Below are 19,837 nucleotides of genomic sequence, written 5' to 3'. Positions count from 1 at the left end.
TGTACATAAATAACAAAAAGACTAAATTTTTTCAATACTTTAATTAATTTAAAATTGAATTACTGTGTGGTGAAATTGTTACATAACCAACCAAACTAATATTTTGATTGTTTCAATTAATTGGTCGAATTAATTAATATTTTATTATGTATACTATTTTTTACCTAATCAACCAAACTAAATTATACATGGTATTGCATATGAGAAGAACCATGTTAGGAAAATGAAAATTTTAGCTTTACCATTCAAAGTTTTAATTTGGAGGACAATAATAATGTTATGCACGGTATTGCATAGGTCTGATTTGGATGTTGCAACTATTGAAGTAAGCTCATCAAATAAGTAAAATAAGTGTTCGTATGGTGAACTTATTTATCACAAAAAAACAAAGTTTAAAAATGAGTGATTATAAAATGTATTTTCATAATTACATTCATTTTAAGAGGCACTAACTGGTTGCATTTTAAGTGACCATAATATTTAATACCTAGTTTACACCAAAATTAATTGACACCAACTTGAATGCAATTTTAGTGGAAAATATTGATTACAAATAACCTCACACAATATTTATCTATTTAATTATAGTGACCAAGTCATTGTAATAACTAATTACTCGTCAAAATTATAATAAATTAGTGACAAAAAAAGAAATCAACACAATTATTGTCACAATTTAGTAATTTTTGCGAAATTATAGAGCGTCACAAATATTTGTAACAATATCATCACAAAAAATGACAATATTAGTGACTACAATATTTCTTCTCACAATTGTTTCTCATTTCTAATGGTACAAATCAATTGTATTTTTATTGACAAAAAACGTTGTCACGAATATTATCAACAAAAGTGACCAACAACTATTTGTCACAAAAAGTACAAATATTTGTGTCAACATTGTTTTTTGTCACAATTACATTCATTCCCGCCATAATTATAATGCCGTCAAAATAAACATACATTTAGTGACAACGCATGTTACGACACTATTATTCTAGTAATAGTGACAACTTATTCGTAACAAATACTTACTCGTCACAATTACCATATTATCTGTGACAAAAAAAAAAAGTTATCACAATTACATCACACAATAGTGTCAAATTATTTTTTTGATCACAAAAAGAATATTATTTGTGACTAAATTATGAATTTATCGTATACCAACTTGATTTTTCAACACTGTTTGTATTTTAATCTTGATTGGAGCAATTACGCTTGATAGTACTCCTTTTTGACCGTCGAAGTTTCTATACGTATGATTGTATTAGACACATGTTGATCAAACTCCCAAATTCTCCATTGGACATACGTTGATCAAACCCCCCGAAGACAACAATAATAAAACTCCCTCTTAACAATTTGCACAGAGTACTCTCCTAAATGTGACATTTCTCACCTTTTTAATAAACAATATGTCAAAGATAAAGATAAAACTTCAAGAATTAAGATAAAATAGGCAAGATACAACAAGTAGCTAGTCACTATTGTACGTAGCCAATAAAGCAACATTGTGTAGATAAAGAGATGCAACCTAACCAAAATCTTTAATTATCACTAGAAAAGATAAAGCAACATAAGTCACTATCGAAAAATGGGGTATTATTGTTATTGCATAGGGTGAAAAGGATTGTGCATCCCTCACAAGTCTGGTATTTATATAGCTCAAACAACCATTAAGAACTTGACAGAACATTAAAAGTGAATCCCCACTTCAAGGATATTAATTACATGTTCATCTTCTAAAACATAATGAAAATAATTTTCAAAATTAAGGAAAATCAACTCTTAAAATCGATCTAAAAACTCCAAGTTGTACTTAATTCCCACAAATGAGATAACATGGCCCCAAGTTTCAGACTATATTTGGCTAGGGCTGACTACTTAGTTTGAGTCTAACCACTAATGCCATTATGCCAAGGCCAAATTTCAAAGTGCTTGTATACAATTTATTAACTGTGATATCAAAATAAAATGTGTTATGTCATAACTAAAAATTCGAGATGATAGTTAATTGCAAATTGATATGATATTCATATATAATATTATATAGTACACTCGATCATATGTAAAACTGGAATAAATGACCTTCATAAATGGCCAAAAAAAAAAAAAACCACACGCAAAACCATAAACAAATTCAATTCCCAACTCATTAAGCTGCATCATTGAGCATAGAAGTTGCATGGTCTTGAATCACCTTCCAAGCCATCTCCACGTGCCGGAATTCCGTTAATGATCCTCCGACGGCGAACCTCATCATATACACTCCTCCCACCACTGCATGAGTAATGAAAATTTTCCCACTTGAATTTATGGCCTCCAACACCTTCGCATTGAACTCATTCACTTCTTCACCCCCTGTGAAGCTTTGAGATGCTTCTCAATTGCTGTTGGCGACACTCTAAAGCAAACCAAAGAAAAATTCCTTGGAACCATAATCTCAAACCTCTCGTCCTTGGCAACAAGCCCTTCAAAACCTTTTGCCATTTTCACCGCGCCACGAATGAACTTTCTGAGATTTGCCACGCCATAACTCCTGAAAATAATCCACAACTTCAGAGCTCTAAAGCATCGGCTCAATGCGATTTTCCAGTCTTTATAATCCACCACTTGGTTGGTATCGGTGGCATTGTTCCTTAAGTATTCAGGATTGGTAGAAAAGGCGTTTGTGAGAGCAGTTGGATGCTTTACCCAGAGGCAACAACACTCCAACGTTGAAAAGAACCATTTGTGTGCGTTAAGGCTGAAAGAATGTGCGTTTTCGAGGCCGTCAAGAAAATGCTGATATTCTGGGCAAATACATGCGCTTCCTGCATACGCCCCGTCTACGTGAACCCATATGTCGTGTTTTCCGGCGGTTTCGCACAGCCGCCGTATTGGGTCGACGGCGGTGGTTGCCGTGTAACGTAACAAGTCAAAGGAAAGGTGCCAATGGAGTTCAACGTTGTTAGAAATTATTCATACTGACATATGTTGTCCTGATATGACAATACCTGGTCAGAAATATTTCATCACCTTTATTGATGACTTCTCAAGACTTTCCTATGTGTATTTACTTCATCATAAACATGAAGCATTGGATGCCTTTAAATCATTTAAAGCTGAAGTTGAAAACCAATGTAACATGAAAATACACATAGTTAGGTCTGATAGGGGTGGTGAATACTATGGTAGATACAATGAGAATGGGCAAGCACCTGGTCTATTTGCTAAGTTTCTTCAAGAGCATGGGATTGTTGCCCAATACACCATGTCTGGTTCTCTGGACCAAAATGGTGTAGCTGAAAGAAGAAATCGGACCCTTCTGGATATGGTGCGGAGTATGCTTAGCAACTCTAAGCTTCCTAAGTCGTTGTGGGATGAAGCACTTAAGACGGCAACGTATATATTAAACCGTGTTCCAACCAAGGCTGTCCCTAAGACACCGTTTGAGTTATTCAAAGGTTGGAAACCGAGTTTGCAACATATGCGTGTTTAGGGATGTCCGTCTGAGGTGAGGATATATAACCCACACGAGAAGAAACTTGACCCAAGGACGATTTGTGCTTTCTTTATTGGATATGCACAGTCTTCTAAGGGTTATAGGTTCTATTGTCCATCTCATACTACTAGGATAGTGGAATCAAGGAATGCTAAATTTCTTGAAGATGACTTGATTAGTGGGAGTGATCGGTTTAAGGACTTAGTTCCTTCTTTCGATCATATTGACTCTCACCCTTCTACGTCATCTGGTGGTACTTATCCGCAGTGCTCCTTTAGTTCTGCCTGCAGATATACCACCTACCGTTCAGATTCCACAAACTGTTGAGGATCAACCTTTGGAAGAACCAGTTCAGGACTTACAGCAACCGCCTGAACTAGATTTCGAACCAATGGTTGAACCAACTCAGGATATACAGCAAGATTCTGAGCCAATGCAGACTGAACCAATTCAAGAACTGCCACCAGTTCCTGAAGAGGTAGTTGATCCGCAGCCTGTGCAAGGCGGTGGGGGTCCAACCTTAAGACGGTCTACTCGGATAAGGCGACCAACAGTTCCTAGTTATTATGTTTCGTATCTACAAGAATCTGACATAGGGGCAGAAAATGATCCTGAAACATTCTTTCGAGCCACAAATTGTGCACAGTCTGACTTATGGTTAGAAGCCATGAAGGATGAAATAAATTCCATGAAGGACAATGGAGTTTGGGATCTTGTTGAGTTGCCTAATGGGGCCAAGGCCGTTGGTTGTAAATGGGTCTTTAAGGCTAAAAGAAACTCATTAGGCAACAATGAGAGATACAAAGCCCGGCTTGTTGCCAAGGGATTTACTCAAAAAGAAGGAATCGATTACAAGGAGACCTTTTCTCCTGTATCAAAGAAAGATTCACTTCGGATCATTCTGGCATTAGTTGCACATTTTAATCTTGAGTTGCAACAAATGGATGTGAAAACCGCTTTCCTAAATGGTGATCTAGAAGAGGAGGTTTTTATGAAACAACCTGAAGGTTTCTCTTCTAGGGGTGGTGTGTATTTAGTATGTAAGCTTAAGAAATCCATATGCGGTTTAAAACAAGCCTCCCGTCAATGGTACATCAAATTCGATGGGGTAATTTCTTCATTTGGTTTTGTTGAAAATCCCTCAGATAACTGTATATACCAAAAGGTGAGTGGGAGTAAAATTTGCTTTCTTGTTTTATATGTGGATGACATCTTACTTGCCACCAATAATAAGGGGATGCTTCGTGAAACAATTTCTTTCTAAGAACTTTGATATGAAGGATATGGGTGATGCCTCTTACGTTATCGGCATTAAAATTCGTAGAGATAGGTCCCGGGGTATACTGAGCTTATCTCAAGAAACCTATATGAACAAAGTTTTAGAGAGATTTCATGTGCAAAATTGTTCATCTAATGTTGCTCCCATAGCTAAGGGTTAGACTTTTGGAGAGCTGTAAAGAGGGTTCTAAGGTATCTAAGATGAACCAAAGGTTACAAGCTTGGGTTTAGGCAGACGGACAATTTAGATGTTGTCGGTCATTCAGATGCGGACTTTGCTGGCTGTGTTGATTCTCGGAAATCAACATCAGGGTGCGTCTTTATTATGGCCAGTGGGGCTATCTCATGGAGAAGTGTTAAACAGTCCTTAATAGCTACTTCTACCATGGAAGCCGAGTTCGTTTCCAGTTTCGAGGCAACTTCATAGGGTGTTTGGCTAAAGAATTTTATCTCTGGGCTTAGAATTATGGATTCTATATCTAAGCCATTGAAAGTCTACTGTGACAACTCAGCTGCAGTCTTCCTAGCTAATACCACAAAAGTGGGAGTAGAATTAAGTACATCGACATCAAGTTCTTAGCAATTAGGAATCGTGTCAAAAATAAAGTTGTATTCTTTGAACACATTCATACTGAGTTGGTGTCAGCAGATCCCTTGACTAAATGCATGCCTTCAGTTAAATTCAAGGATCTGGTTCAGAAAATGGGACTTCTTCCCACTATGGAATTTGTATATACATTCAGTTTAAAATTCTTTGGCATTCAGACATTTTCTCAATTAAGTGTGTACACCTTCATTTGCTTCATATTGATGAGAAAATGTACTTCAGGGACTTGGAATAAACATAAGGTTTATTTCGTTGGGTTTTGTTTCCTAATTAAGTGCTCAATGGCAGTTTGCATTTGATCATAATGGATACTACTCGTGCTAATGAGAACATATCATTATGGTTGGTGTTTTTCTGTTATTGAGTGGTAGTGCTTGCACCAAGTGGGAGAATGTAACGTTTATCCGTTACTATTATTATAACATTAGGATAAGTTATGATAATATTCAATATTTGATATGTGGTGCAACACTAATAACCTAATAGCTAGACTACCATTATGATTAGGAGTCTGGTTAGGGTTTAGGAGACCTAAAGACAATCAACCACAATGATGGCCAGTGGTTATATAAGGTCACTAGTCCTCTCACTGCTCACATTACATACCTCATACACCATCTAGAGAGAGCTGAGTAAAGTGAGAGACAAAATACTCGTTATCTCTGCAGCAGTCCGGATCGCTCAACCGTAATAGAAACTATGGCTGGAGGTTAGTCGATCCTATGATCACATATTCTTTGGTGCATGTGATATTTTAGTCTAACATGCCGTTGTCCCTAGCGTCGCGCATAAATACAACGGGATTAGGCCTTGTTCAATATCGCAAAGAATAGAGGATTGAAGTGCTTGTTGGGGATAAAACAAACAGGTCAGCTTTAGTAGTCTCGATGACACGAATGTTGTCGGGGTTTATGCCGGCAATATGTGCGGCCTTTTTTAGTGAAAAGTGTGTTTGATCGGATGAATAGACAACAAGCTTCCCAAATTGTCTCTCCCAATCTTGCCCAACATTTTTTCCCTGGCGGCCACAATAGTGCACACCATGGCTTCGCATGTGGTACCTTGGAGTACCCCTCCACCGCCGCCGGAGAAAATGAAAGAAGTGGGAAGTCTTAGCAACTTCCCAAACCAATCCATCACAATGCTCTCGAGCTCGGTGGCCGCCGGCGATGCTATCCAGTTAAAGCCGACGACGTTGAGGCCAGAACTAAGGATTTCGCCGAGAATGCCGGGGGTGCTAGAGATGCAAGGAAAGTAAGCAAAGAAATTAGGACTTTGCCAATGTGTAATCCCCGGAAGTATATGGTTGTATACATCCCGGAGGATGTTTTCAAGGGGTTCCGGGGTATTGGGGGCAGCTTCCGTTAGAGTTTTCCGGAGATAACCCGGTCCAACTTGGCTACGGACCGGATAGTTGCCGACGTTGTGAAAGTAATCAGCGAGGAAATCAACAACCATGTGGGATTGTCTCCAGAACTCTTCAGGATCCAAAAGTAGACTACTTGTGGTATTGAAGATGCGCTCATCATCAAGCTCAGATTGGCTGTTCTTCACGGTACCCATTAAGCTATTCTGATCGATCTGCCCATATATATATATATATATATATATATATATATATATATATATATATATATATTGCGATGTTTGTAGGTAGCTAAGAACAAGAGAAATTTTGTTTGAATTGGTGTTTTAACATGGTGCGCATGCGGAGTTTATATAGAGCAATACTGATGAAGGATCAAAATAGTATTACTGATGCGGAGTTGCCCTTTCGGCTTATCATAAATACTATTTTGATCCTTCATCAAATACTCGTGAAGAACGTACGTTACGTTGATTTAAATTAACGTAACATGCATACTAACATCATCTTTTAATAATTTCTGCATCTATGACTTACCACATTGGAAAAAAAGGATACAAGAACGTGGTTGCTATACAAAATAGCTTACGTATGTAGGAGTTCAGGAAGCAAGACCCGAAAAACAAAAAAAAAAAAAAAAGGGAGTAATATGATATAGGCAATACTTGGGGATTGTTTACTAAAATGAAAAACTGAAGGATTTTCTGGAAAAATAAAGAATTAGAGAAATGAAAGAATAGAAAATGATAAACTTTTTTATTAAAATTATCTTTACAATTGCCTAACTTCTCTTTATTCTCCAACTTTATATATATTTTTGGAGAAGTCTAATTCAAACCTCTCCAATGGAGAATTGGAGAATGCATAGGTGCACATTAATAAGTGTTAGGAGGTCAACCGTTCGATTTTTGCTATACGCGTTCGTTATTTTTGCTTTGCTTTTCCCCTCCTCCTTGCGCACAGATTAGCGTTATTTTTGCTTTGCCTTTCGACAGCTTTTCCCCTTTTCCCTAGCGCACAGATTTATTTATTTATTTATTTCTTCATCTTATTATTATTCTTCCAAAAGGATGAACCCCAATCCTAAGGGCCCGCTGCACCCCGACCTGAAAGAGTATTTGGGAGGATTCTTCTTATTATTATTACTAGTATGATTCCCGTGTGAAGCACGGATCAAAATTTTAGAATTAATGAATTTGTGTGGATATTATAATTTATGTAGGATTTCAAATATGAGAATATTAACTCACCCTTACTTACAACATTGGATAATTGATTTTTCTTACTATTTGTAAATATATATTGGATCTTTGAGTTTCACTACTGAAAATCTGTCGATTTTCGATCACCTAGAAAGTGGTCGAAAATGGCCTTAATTTGATCGAAAACACTTGTTCCGACCTCTTTTCCTACCAATTTAGGTATCCGAAAAAATCCTCCTCGCTATTTCCTACCACCGGAGACGTGGTCGGAAATAGCGACCACTTTTCTAAGGTCGTAGAGACTGAGAACATCGAACATTTCTGACCACTTTGGTGGTCGGAAATGTGCCTGGTAAAAAAAAATCATTTCACTACAGAGAGAACCCCTATATAGTGAAATGAATATATATATATATATATATATATATATATATATATATATATATATATATATATATATATATCTCATATATGTGCCCACCAAATCCAAATGAATTAGATAAGGTCACCTTAATGCCCAGATGCTCCTTTTTAGATCCCACAAGGACCTTTGTGTCCTATTTTGATGCACAAAATAGGTGTTACAGACATAGTTTATGGCTTCTAATAACTTATTGTATTTATGCATATTTAGCATGTTAGGCCAAGGTGTGGGGGCTCTGTGGTCGAGGGAAATGTGATTTAACATAAAGGTGCCATTTCAGTGAAACAGATGTCAAATATTCAGTTCCAGAACGTAATTCATCTGATCATTCATATATTATGCACCAATACTGAAACCAGGTCTGAAGAGAAAGAAGACGGAAAGCCTTACCACCCCTTCATTTGGATTTTAGAGATTGATGTTTGGATGAACCCACCCGGTCCGAATTGCCTACAAAGCACATCAAGCCATCACGGTGAATCAGTCAGTTCTCTTTCGATTGATTAAGTAAGAAACCGTATCATAATGCAGTCAATCGTTCTTAGACCATGTAATGTAACAGATATTGTGTATAATATAGACTAGTGGTTTTGGAGGAATTATTATGGGAGCAAGTAAATAGAAACCTGAACAGTTGCTACAGCCTCTACAGCACCAGCTGCGCCCAGAAGGTGGCCGATCATAGATTTTGTAAAGTTTATCTGTAACTACGTCACTACAAAAAATGCCTATATACTAACGGATTTAGTGACGAAAAATTTCCGTTGCTAATGTAGCGACGGAATAGCGACATTTTAGCGAAGGATTTTAATTTTTTGAGTAAATGGATATTTAGCGACGGATTAGCGACGGATTTGCGATGGATATTGCGACGGAATATTTCCGTCCTTAAATAGTAGCTAATCTTAGCGGCAAAATTTGGCGCAAAATGTAGCTACGAATTATTCGCGAGCTAACTCCAAAAATTGTAAAAATTATAATTGTTACAATTTAGCGACAGATTATTGAATCCGTCGCAATATAATGACGGATTAAAGAATCCGTCGCTATATAACGACGGATTAGAGAATCCGTCGTTAAACTTTACATGGATAAATTTTATGTTCATAATGTAGCGATAGATTTAATAATCTGTCCTATCCTTTACACGGTCAATAGCTATTTTATAATTTAGCGGCAGATCAAAATCCGTCGCTAGTTTTAACTTTTAAATTCCTAACCCTGTGCATACCTTGGATAATCTTTTGTGGGTTTAGGTCTGAAAAAAACACGTGAATCTTGAATGCAAGATATAGCTTAAGACTTTAATTTTATTTCAATTATAAAGCTGGACTAGATGCAATCCTACACAAGATATAATAAAGAACATAAAATAGATAGCAGTAAAAGAAAGCATGCACCAGGAAATGTTTACGCAATTCGGAGCCTCACTCCTACGTCTGTGGGGCCACTCAACCCAAATCCACTATGATAAAAAGGAGTTCAAGAGGAGAGTTAATTACACACTAAAGTATAACATATAACTACTCCAGAGCCTACTCCAGTGGATCCGATGTGCAGGCAATCTTCATTGCTTCATTAACTGGTTAAGGACCTTTCTTCACACTCAGCAATATAGAATATATTTGGAATAAATAACCAAGGAATTTCAGAGTAAAATCATGTGAAAGAGTGTGTGAAAAATGCTAACCAAAGTAGCATTTTATATAGGTAGTAAAGGATCCTTCGATCCACAAAACAAGCACTCTTTCCTCCTAGATTTCAGTTGCTCCAATTCATGTATATCTCCACCAAGATAGGGTTTTGACTAAATAAAAGTTTTGACGAAGTTTCATGCCTCCTGGATTACTTTCTTGCGCTGATCCTGTCGACTATTCCAGACAGTATGACTAATCCAACAACTAGTCTAGAACTACTTTGACAACTAATCTAGGCCAATAATAAGAGGTTTAAATGTGCAACATTTTTACACTTACAATCTCCCTCTTGGCTATTAGTTGACAAAACTACCAAATGATTCTCATCGGCTTATTAAAAACATAATCAAACGCCAGATGAGTAAAAGGATACAAATTTGACAAAGCGGATTAGTCACTAGTCAGGAGTAGTTAGATACATAACCTTCTTAGAGTTAACCAATGATGTGCCAGAGAATTCAAACATATTTAGAACATACAAGCACATAGAGAAAAAAACACATATATTTCACATAGGGTAATAGCTTAGCATTTATCATAGAGTCAAGATAAAACATAGCACGTTATCACATTGATCAAGTAGACCACACAAAAACTTATCAGATAACTACACATTACTAGAGACAGATAGCAGACAGCACACCACATTTATTCACTGGCACTCATGGTAAGTTCACAAAAACAACACTCCCCCTTACTACGAGCACTCCCTCTTTTTGGCAAGCTATGGACAAAGACCAGCATCAGGACTTGGAGGAGGAGGAGGATGATGTCTCAAAGACTTCTTCATCACCAGCAGGAGCAGTAGGCGAGACATTCTCAAGGTAGGAAATGTGACGATTGGTGTGAAGTAGCTGAGCTTCGTCAATAGAGATGGAAGATTGGAGAGAAAGAGAGGCATCCTTCATGGTAGCAATATGAGATTTGAGAAAGGTGACCTGCTGCCGAAGAAAAGTTAGAGTCGAAGCAGTTGATGGTGATCCGACGCCTGTAGTTGGTGTAGCAGCTGGAGCAGGAACAGGCGGAATTGAGAGAGTGGCCCGATCATCATAATGCGATTTCTGAAAGAGGCGAGAGTCCATAGAGATCTTGTGAGTGATGTGACAAAGCTCTTCGTTGGAATAGAGTTGTAGACCTTGTTGTTGTAGAATCCCCGTGATCAGACATGGGAACGGGAGATGAATTTTGGCTTCCTTCTTCTTAGCAAAGCTCATAATATGATGATAAATAAGATGACCGAGATCAATGGGCAATTGATGTCTGACTTTGTATAACAGAGAAGCCATCTTCTTAGTGACTATGTGCACAGAGACATTCAAAATCCAGTTGCTTGATACTAAACGAAACAGAACAGAGTAGACGGCAGTAAGAACATTCGAAGGAAGACCATCTTTCGGCCAGACTGTGACTTCATTGTGAGTAAGGTGTGATGCAAGAAAATCTCCTGCAGGCTCAAACAAATCATCACAAGCATCACGCTGAAAGTAGGCATTTATAATAGCGGGACTGAAGTCATACCAAACATCCCTCAAGAATACCTGATGATAGTGCAGAGAGGCTGGCAGGAGAGAATCAGATTGTAGATTTGCATAAAATTCTGGGATTAGCCAAGCAGAGTAAGCACCCACATTTTGTATAGTCTGAAGAAGATTCTGGGCACGAAGTGTGGATACGATACTCAATGCTAAAGTTCTTCTCAACAAGGATGTCACAACTGGAATGTTGTTGCCATATTGCTTCCAGAGCAGGAGAGAGTAAGATTGGTCGGAAAAGTGTCTCCTTGGATACCTTAGAGGCCCTAGTCTTAGACGGAGCAGCTGGCTTTGAAGCAGGAGCAGAAGCTGGAGGAGGAGCTGGAGTAGACATGCCAATTCTAGACCTAGTACGCAGAGCAAGGCCAGTCAGACGATGTTCAGATCGTTTACTTGGGCGAGTTTCAGACATAAATTCAATATCTTCGGACAGATTTAACTTTCTCTTAGCCGCTGGAGCTGGGACAGGAGCAACTGGAGGTTCATCTGGATAAGTGATTTTGGCCTTCCCTTTGGCTTTAGATGATGCAAATGGGACAGTGATCACAGGGACAGCCTTTTGTGCACGGGCAGTGTTGGGCATATTAGTAATAATATCGGACATAATGGCTGCTTGAACAGAGGGATCCTCAGGTTCAGATACTATGTCATGAATAGAAACCCCAACATCCTCTGGAGCAGATTCTGGAGCAGAGACTGGATCAGTAACTGGAGCAGAGGCCGGATCGGACAAATGCGCAGGCACTGGGGGAATGACCTCATCTGAGCGGTGTGGTAGAGAACATGTGTATGAAATTATAGACAAATGCACAAGAGATAGACCAGCAGAGGGATCCTAAGACAACAAATGCATAACAACAACACATAGCAACCAAACACAACCAAAGCGATAAAAGCGAATTAGAACAAAAAAGAGAGGGGCCTAAAAAAAAACAACAAGTGATTGCTTCCTAAGAGAATGAAGAGAGCAAACCGTAGATTGAGCCTGTAGCTGTCGAGATCGAAGCTCTGCTTGAAGATCCCCTTCGTCGAACACCTCATCAAGAAGCCGGGGTTCACCCGTGATGCCCGTAGCTCTGGCAAAGATCTCCTTTGAATCTTGCACGGACAAATCTTCCATTAGAGCTGGGTGTCGAAGCAGAGTCGCAAGGACACGGGGAGTGGAGAGATCGGAAATCGGAGCTGTGCCTCGAATAATTTGACGATAAAGGTCCAAATGCTCATCCTCAGTCAGGTAAAAACAGAAAGGATTTAGATCAGAATGGCCAGCCATGTGAGAGATAGGAGATAACGAGTAGATTTGGTGAAAGATTTTGTCAAGGATTCGAGTTTGAGAAGAATTAAAGGAAGGTGAGAGAGATATTAGGGATTAGATTCTAAAATTTGGGGAAGGAGACTGTGGTGTATAACAGCCAGGGGAGAGAAAAACAATTAATAAAAAATGGCAAGACTTATAGTGCGGTCCAATGACTCAGTATACGGCCTGGAGTACTGACTGGAGTTGAGAGCGGATCTGGAGGATTTTCTGGATTAAACCTGAAAAGAAACAAACAGAAAAATAAACATAAAACAAAGAAATAAAAAAACTTTATTGTTCCAAAGAAAAAAAATTAGATGGAAAACCTGCACACTCCAAAAGCAGCCCGGAGTAACTCAAATCTTGTGTTATCAAGAGGTTTTGTAAATAGGTCAGCTAGATTTTTCTCTGTTGAAATGTACTCCAGGTTGATCTCCTTGTCTTCTACCAATTCTCTTATGAAGTGGTGCCGTATTTCAATATGTTTAGTATAGGAATGCTGAACTGGGTTCTTGGAGATATTGATAGCACTGGTATTGTCGCAATAGAGGGTAATGCACTCTTGATGTAGACCATAGTCTAGAAGCATTTGTCTCATCCATAGGAGCTGCGTACAGCAGCTACCAGCTGCTATATATTCAGCTTCAGCTGTGCTGAGAGATATCAAATTTTGTTTCTTACTTAGCCAGGCAACTAAGTTTTTTCCAAAGAAGAAACAACCACCAGAGGTATTTTTGCGATCATCTGCATTGTCAACCCAGTCGGCATCACTGTATCCTACAAGATTCAAGTTAGTATCATTTGAAAACCAAATGCCATAATTGAGAGTACCTTTGACGTATTTAATTATTCTTTTCACGGCTTTGAGATGTGATTCTTTAGGGGCAGCTTGAAATTTGGCACATATTCCAACACTTAACATAATTTCTAGATGACTTGCTGTTAGGTATAGTAGACTTCCGATCATGCTCCTGTATAGAGTAGGATCAATAGGTTTTCCTGATTCATCTTTGCTTAATTTTGTAGTTGTAGATATTGGCGTTCGTGTTTTTTTAGCTGACTCGAGTCCAAACTTCGTTAGAAGTCCTTTTGCATATTTTTCTTGAGATATAAAAATACCTTTATTGGTTTGTTGAACCTGTAGTCCTAGAAAATAGGTCAATTCACCGATCATACTCATTTCGAACTCATGTTGCATGACTTGAACCAGTTGATCTGTAGCACCTGTTTGAGTGGAACCAAAGATAATATCGTCAACATAAACCTGAGCAATTGTAATATGTTTACATGACCTTTTGATAAATAAGGTTTTGTCGACTCCCCCTCGGTTGTAGCCTTGCTGGAGAAGATACTGGGACAGTCTTTCATACCAGGCCCTTGGAGCTTGTTTTAGACCGTAGAGAGTCTTGTCCAGTTTGTAGACATAGTCAGGATGATGAGGGTCTTCAAAGCCTTTAGGTTGAGCGACATATATATCTTCGTATAGATATCCATTTAGAAAAGCCGTTTTGACATCCACCTGAAACAGCTTTATCCCTAGAGCACAAGCTATACATAGAAAGAGGCGAATAGATTCTAGACGTGCTACAGGAGCAAACGTCTCTTCATAGTCAATACCTTCAATTTGAGAGTAGCCTTGTGCTACCAGTCGTGCTTTGTTGCGAGCAATGTTTCCAGCTGAATCAGTCTTGTTACGAAAGATCCACTTTGTCCCTACAACATTTACACCGTCAGGTTTAGAAACTAGATTCCATACCTTGTTTCGTTTGAATTGTCCGAGTTCTTCCTGCATGGCTTTAATCCAGTGTTCATCAGATAGGGCTTCTTTTACCGTTTTGGGTTCAGTCTTTGATGTGTAACATGTATACCCTGCAAGCTCAAGATAATTTCGCTTAATCCCTCTATTTCGTACTCCGGAGGATGGATCCCCTATGATGTTTTGTGTAGGATGATCTTTGTGGGTTCGGATGGCCAGTTCGAGTGCTCCAACATCTGGTTCTGGACTAGAAGATGGTGGAGTCGGAGTAGGATCTGATGTTGCAATTTCAGGAGGTTCTGGATTATTTGTGTCAGATTCTAGAATAACTTCGGAGTCAGAGACTCCCATTACCTCAGTAATTTCATCAGGTTGATCATCAACAACCACATTTGCCGATTCCATGATGGATTTTGTGACTTTGTTGTAGACACGGTAGCACGACTATTCGTTGAGTAACCAAGAAAGTACCCTTCATCACTTTTAGGTTCAAATTTTCCAGTTGGGCTTCGGTCCTTCAAAATAAAACACCGTGAGCCAAAAATATGGAAGTAGTTGATATTAGGCTTCTTACCTTTCCATATTTCATACGGAGTGTGATGCGTTCCAGGTCGCAGATATACTCGGTTTATCGTGTGACATGCAGTACTTACTGCTTCAACCCAAAATCTCTGAGGCAAGTCTTTGGCATTGAGCAGTACCCGAGCCATCTCTTGAATCGTTCGATTCTTCCTTTCAACAACGCCATTTTGTTGTAGCGTTTTAGGGGCTGAATATTCATGAGAGATACCAACCGATGCACACCAATCATCAAACACTTGGTTGTCGAATTCACGTCCATGATCACTTCTAATGCGTATGATTGGCTCATCTTTCTCTTTTTGGAGTTTTAGGGCTAGGGCTTTGAAGACTTCAAAAGTTTCTGACTTTTCCCTGAGAAAACTGACCCACGAAAATCGAGAAAAATCGTCAACACAAACTAAAATGTACATTTTACCTCCAATGCTTTCTTTTCTAGTAGGTCCGATAAGGTCCATGTGAATGAGTTCCAAGTAGTGTGTGGTATTGATCATATTTTGAGGGGTATGAGCGGCTCTAGTTTGTTTTCCAGCTTGACAGGCACTGCATACTCCGGTTGTTTCTACCTTGATGTTAGGTAGACCTCGTACACCCTCAATCTTGATTAGTTTTTCCAGTGAGCGATAATTTAAGTGACCCATTTTTTGATGCCATAGTTTTGATTCTTTTATGTTGGACCTTCCATGACGTAGTTCTTTTGATAGTCTGTAACATTGCAACTGTCCTTGGTGAAGAAGACTTTCCATTCCTGGTCACATAATTGGCTTATGCTTATAAGATTTGCATGAAGGCCGTCCACCAGAAGAACTTGTATTAGTTTGGGTAGCCCTGTGACATTTAGAGTGCCAATTCCAGTGATCTTTCCCTTAACTCTGTCGTCGAAAGTCACTTCTCCTGTACTTCCTTTTATATTGTTTAGGAACTTAGCATCTCCCGTCATATGACGTGAACACCCACTATCAAAGTACCATCTCTATTTTTTGTTAGTACTTGTAGAGTGAAAGGAGACATGGTAGATAAAATCACTTTTCTTCACCCAAATTTGCTTAACAAACGGGGTGATAGACTTTTTGGTGTATTTCTCAACACGTTGGTCTTTGTAGAAGTAGAAGCACTCCGGTTTGGTATGTCCACGTACCCTGCAATAATGACATATAGGATTATAAAATCTAATCTTGGTTGTCTTTTTACTTGGAGTAAATTTGACTTGACGTTGAGCTGTACTAGTTTCTGGACTATCTTGATCTGCTCCAGTGACAGAGTCAGGGCCTGAGGCTTTGACAAAAACTGTAACAGCTTTGTCCTTTCCTCCAGAATATCCTAACCCATTCTTCGTGGGTGTCTTTCGACCAGAATCCAAAATTTGGTCCAAAGTGGATGTGTTGTCCATCATTTTGATCTTGCGTTTGAGTTGTTCCAGTTCATTTTTGAGTTCTTCCAGCTCATGTTTGAGAGTTTCTTCTTGCATGTGACTGTCTTCAATGATCTTGTCCTCTTCAATGTCATATTCTTCACCAGTTATTAAGTCAGGTACTGTAGTTGTGAGGGTCGTGAAGGCAACAAAGTTCCCGGAGATCTCATCTGGATCAGATCCTGGATCAGTTTTTGGTTCATCATCATCACTCCAGGTAAGGGCGACTTTCATCGACTTCTTCCGTCTTAGGTAGTTGGACATTCAACTTGCACATGATCATACCCTTCACATTCATAACATTTGATCCATTTGCCTCCGGTTTTTTCTTTGAATTGAGGGTTTCTTGATGTGCCTGATCGTTGGTTGGACGGGTTTGGTTTTTGATTGTTTCGAATAGTACTCGACCCTGATCCTTTTTTACTTTGAAACTTGCCAGATTTTCCAGTTTGTCGTTGTTTTACCTGTTGCAATAATTTAGAAAAACCTTTAGTTAAGAAAATTATTGGATCGTCACTTACCTCATCTGGATCAGAAACAGCTCCAGCATCTTCGACAGTAAAGCTACAGTTTTTCCTTTTGTTTCAGGGCCGCCTAAAATTTCCATCTCATAGGTTTGTAGGCTCCCCATCAATTGTTGTACAGTTTTCTTTTCCCATCCATCATGCTCCTGAATAGCTGTAACTTTCATGCGAAATCTTGGAGGGAGTGAGCGAAGAATCTTTTTGACAAGTCTTTCTTGAGTGATTGGCTCGCCTAAGATGCTTGCCCTATTGGCTAGTTCTTGTACCCGAGCATGAAAATCCACTATAGTTTCATCATCTTTCATCTTTATATCTTCAAAGTCTGATTGAACCATTTGTAACTTGAATTATTTAACCGATGCGATTCCTTCATAGGTGGTTTCCAAGGCATCCGAATCACACACTGCAACAATAGTAAACTGGCTCTCATGCATTAAAGAAAAAATAGTATCTAAAGCTTTATGATTGTAGCTGGCTATAGTTATCTTAGTCTCTGTCCATTCTTCCTCTGGTTTGAAGACTAGAGGATCTCCTGTATTGTCTCCATCTTTGGTAGGATGAGACCAACCAGTAAGAACAGCCCTCCAGACCCTCTCTCCTTGAGCTCGTAGATGCATTTTGGTGCGGGCCTTCCAGTACGCATAGTTGTCACCTGTTAGTTCAGGAGGTGCTCTATGTTGTTCCATGCTGTAAGACTCAATGCACAGTGAGCAACAAATAAACCAGACAAACAGAAAAAAGAGTAGATACTAAGATCTTGAGTTCAAAAAACACGTGATAGCCAGATCGGTTAGACTAATATCTTAAGTCCCCGAGCTCTGATACCAATTGAAAAAAACATGTGAATCTTGAATGCAAGATATAGCTTAAGACTTTAATTTTATTTCAATTATAAAGCTGGACTAGATGTAATCCTACTCCAAATATAATAAAGAACATAAAATAGATAGCAGTAAAAGAAAGCATGCATATCCAGGAAATGTTCACGCAGTTCAGAGCCTCACTCCTACGTCTGCGGGACTACTCACATCAACCCAAATTCACTATGATAAAAAGGAGTACAAGAGGAGAGTTAATTACACACTAAAGTATAACCTATAACTACTCCAGTGGATCCGATGTGCAGGCGATCTTCATTGCTTCATGAACTGGTTAAGGACCTTTCTTCACTCTCAGCAATACAGAATATATTTGGAATAAATAACCAAGGAATTTCAGAGTAAAATCATGTGAAAGAGTGTGTGAAAAATGCTAACCAAAGTAGCATTTTATATAGGTAGTAAAGGATCCTTCGATCCACAAAACAAGCACTCTTTTTCCTCCTTGATTTCAGTTGCTCCAATTGATGTAGATCTCCACCAAGATAGGGTCTTGACTAAATAAAAGTTTTGAAGAAGTTTCATGCCTCCTGGATTACTTTCTTGCGCTGATCCAGTCGACTACTCCAGACAGTATGACTAATCCAGCAACTAGTCCAGAACTACTTTGGCAACTAATCTAGGCCAATAATAAGAGGTTTAAATGTGCAACATTTTTACACTTACAAGGTCTGTCTACATCCCTGCCGCCGTTCTCAGCCGCAAGTAGTTGCGCCTCGTCAATCGGCTTCTTTTGCTTCTCCGGGACGGGGATTCGCTCGAAAGCCATGTCTAGATCTCGAGTTTATGCAGACATCAATGTGGTTTTCCCTAGGGAGTATTGGGATTACGAATTGCTCACTATTCAGTGGGGGTAAGTTCCATCGCTTAAGCCATAATTTCCTTTCCGTGTTATTGTTTGGAATATAGTTTGACGATTTCTGATCTGAATTAAGTGAGATAAAGCAGTAACAAGGGACTTTTCTATCTGGTTATGAGTTTTAGGGGTTGTATTTGCTAATAAAATCACTAGAAGAAGACACTTTAGTTTCACATGCTTCAAATTTATAGTCTCCCATGTGTATTTATATGTTTTTAAGTAATGCAAAAAATTGGCATTATATTGCTTTGAATTTTTAACCTTGTTTATGTTCATTTAATTTTTGACCTGTTAAAATTTCTCTCAAAGACTGGTTAGCCTGCACGTATTTACAACCCCTCGCTTTCTTCCTTTTTGTAATCATCTGTATGTTATTTTAGGGGAGAGATGTGTTGTAGGGGTTTTAAGGTGTTGCAGTGTATAAAGCTTTTTTATCATGTGTTGTGGGCTTAATAATGATCTGTATATGATTATGGATGAAAGGTATTCTAAAATACTAATTTATTTGCCTTTGAATGTGTTAATTAGGATGTTTGTTAGCTCCTTCTGCTTGATTTAGAATTAATTTGAGCAAGAGCAGAAAGCAATGTGAGCAAAAAAGTTCAAAACTCTAATATATGCTCATTAGAGTCTTGAACTTCATAGCTTAAAGACAATGTAGACCAGTTCTCGTGCCTTCCAGAAGCGAAAAATTAACCTTTGTTATCCTATATAAACTTGATTTTCAACACTGTTTGTATTTTAATCTTGATTGGAGCAATTACGCTTGATAGTACTCCCTTTTTACCCTTAAAGTTTCTATACGTATGATTGTATTAGACATATGTTGATCAAACCTCCAAATTCTCCATTGGACATACGTTGATCAAACCCCCAAAGACAACAATAATAAAACTCCCTCTTAACAATTTGCACAGAGTATTCTCCTAAATGTGACATT

At 38.5% G+C, this 19,837-nt stretch overlaps 1 pseudogene; it reads right to left on the bottom strand.

Annotated features, from left to right (window-relative positions):
- Positions 1–2,158: 2,158 nt before the first annotated feature.
- LOC109166433 overlaps positions 2,159–19,837 on the bottom strand; it is a 28,950-nt pseudogene continuing 11,271 nt past the window's right edge.

Source organism: Ipomoea nil, unplaced genomic scaffold (assembly GCF_001879475.1).
Source record: "Ipomoea nil cultivar Tokyo-kokei standard unplaced genomic scaffold, Asagao_1.1 scaffold3088, whole genome shotgun sequence".
In the NCBI taxonomy this organism is placed as follows: Eukaryota; Viridiplantae; Streptophyta; class Magnoliopsida; order Solanales; family Convolvulaceae; genus Ipomoea; species Ipomoea nil.
This window is presented reverse-complemented; position numbering and strand designations above follow the sequence as displayed.